The sequence below is a fragment of the Pieris brassicae genome, chromosome Z (genome assembly GCF_905147105.1).
Source record: "Pieris brassicae chromosome Z, ilPieBrab1.1, whole genome shotgun sequence".
Classification (NCBI taxonomy): Eukaryota; Metazoa; Arthropoda; class Insecta; order Lepidoptera; family Pieridae; genus Pieris; species Pieris brassicae.
In genome coordinates, this window is record NC_059680.1 from 6,840,295 (window position 1) to 6,842,687 (window position 2,393).

Genomic DNA, 2,393 nt, shown 5'->3' on the forward strand with positions numbered 1-2,393 from the left:
TATTAATATAGGTAACCTTTTAAGTGTACACTTATGAACGTTAACAGAAAAGATGTTTAATTGATTCTAAATTTACACTTAAGTCGTTAAGTCACGTAGAGCGGGAAACCACCACTCTTTTTTATCATCAAGTTATGAGTTTGAACTGGAGGTACTCAATCCTAAGCATTAGATTTAAATAATATAATGGTATAGATATTTCATGTTGCAATATTTAACAACAATATTCATCAAAAACAAATATAACGGAGACTTAGGGTTTGCTTAAATCAGTGCAGACTCTTAAGAAGAAATTCCACTATCTGCTCCCGTAACTTATATTCTTTTCAAGGTGCTGCTTGGCATCGTATTCATCCTGACCACAAAGTTCAGCCGCGGGGCTTCCTGATCGGTGGTAAAGAGAGCGCAGCGCAATTAGTTAGCAGCTAGTGCTCAGCATTGCAATGGTCCCGCGTTTCGACTGGTCACAAAACCAGAGCCAGGGGATAAGGACGTACCACTGCTCGTTTTGGACTTTATCGTTGGTAAGATTTTGTTATAATAGTATGTTCTACAGTATCTCTGTTGTGTACACGACACAAGGCGTTAAGACGGATTACAATTGATTTATTAAAATAACGGCGTATTTAAATCGCATTGAGAATAAGAGTATCGCTATATAATGTTCAATTTTAAGGGTGTCACCACACCTATCGATCGATAGTCGATAGATGCCATCGATCGATGGTAGAATGGATTAGTCGACGTCGATCAATAGTTTCTACCAGACCAATCCATCGATTGTCGATCGACGTTGCTTGCAATGTAATTTGAATGTAAGCGATCTTTTGCTTTAAAAAATGGTTTGTGTCTCTGTTATAATAAAACGAGCAAAATCGTACTGGCCAACAACAACGCGTCCTCTTGTGAATACATTTCGATAGAAACTCATGGAATATAGCGGGTGTCAATCGATCTACGTCGACCGGCAATCGATCGATTGGTTAGTCGACCGGTATCCGTCGACCAATTAAAGCTACCAAACCAATCGATCAACGTCGACCGATGTCATCGATCGATTGGTGTGGTAACACCCTAAAAAAGCGTACCTGGATAGAATCACATGATACAAACTGACCATGGATCCTGTTTCATCAGGCATTTTTAAAAGCTTTTCTTGTGTCAACAGATTGACATATTATTAATTGGGAGCTGCCGAAAGTACAAATGTATAACTTTATTATTAAATCTTATTGCATACGAGTATAGGTTTAGTTATTTATTTTAGATCTTAATATTTTTTTATGAAAATCAAGATTGAATTATTTTGTTAAATATAGACCTTGTTCCTTTAAATAGCCTGACCTCTCTCTTTTCGTTAGATTGTGTTTATGCAGCGATAAAAAGAGATATCATCTGAAGCATGACCAGGTTTGATAAATTGAATTGCGTGAATCGGAACAGCGTCTTTATATCTACAAATAAGGTACTCTTGCCTTCCAGAAATATTGAAAGTTTTTTTTCACGGTCTTCTGTTTCTTGGGGTGAAATGCAGTGCTTTGAGTACCTATGGCGCTTTGTATAACAACTACAACACATTTATCATAAACCGAAGTCATACTTAGTATATTTTTTCTATAACTCGAATATTATACGATACCTATTGCTGATAAAGATTGTTAAAATTTAAATTTATTTGGCAATAATTACCATACTTTTGGCCTACTTAAGTATTGAATTACCTTACGGGATTTTTATTTAAAGTTAAATGAAAGTGTACGAACAATTGCGTCTTTATTTCCGTAGTTTATGGTTTATAATTATTATTAATCGCAGTTCAATAAAGCGACATAACGATAATATTTATTTTTGCATTTCTCACAACGCGATTGCATGTTTAATATTCATAACCTTTGGCTTTGAGACTTATAAAAGTATTTTTCTGTCTTTGTAAAATGCAAGCAAGTATCCAAATCTCCCTATTACACAGTCACTGTATTATTAAGATGTACTAGTAAAATAACTGATTTGGATCTTTTTATACAGAATCATTTACAGACAAATATCTCATGAATAATATCAATAGTTTGCAATACAGCCCTAACCACGCCTCTCCCACACCACATTCATGATACGTCACGACCATCTAGATCCCTTATGACCATATGCCCTCTTTAGAACAAATTTCGTTAAAACCTTACATAGTTACAATTTACAAGCAGTACAAAGCAATGTTAACAAAAATAGTCAATATATAGTGTAATATGTCAATAAATAGTATGCAAATTTTCCAAGCAATCGAACAAGCTCGATGATGATGATCTACGTGGATACCAGTTCTCAGTTTATATGTGCAATAGAATTTAAACTTAAAATTTAAAATAAAACCAAAGTTAAGTGCAAATGCTTTTTAT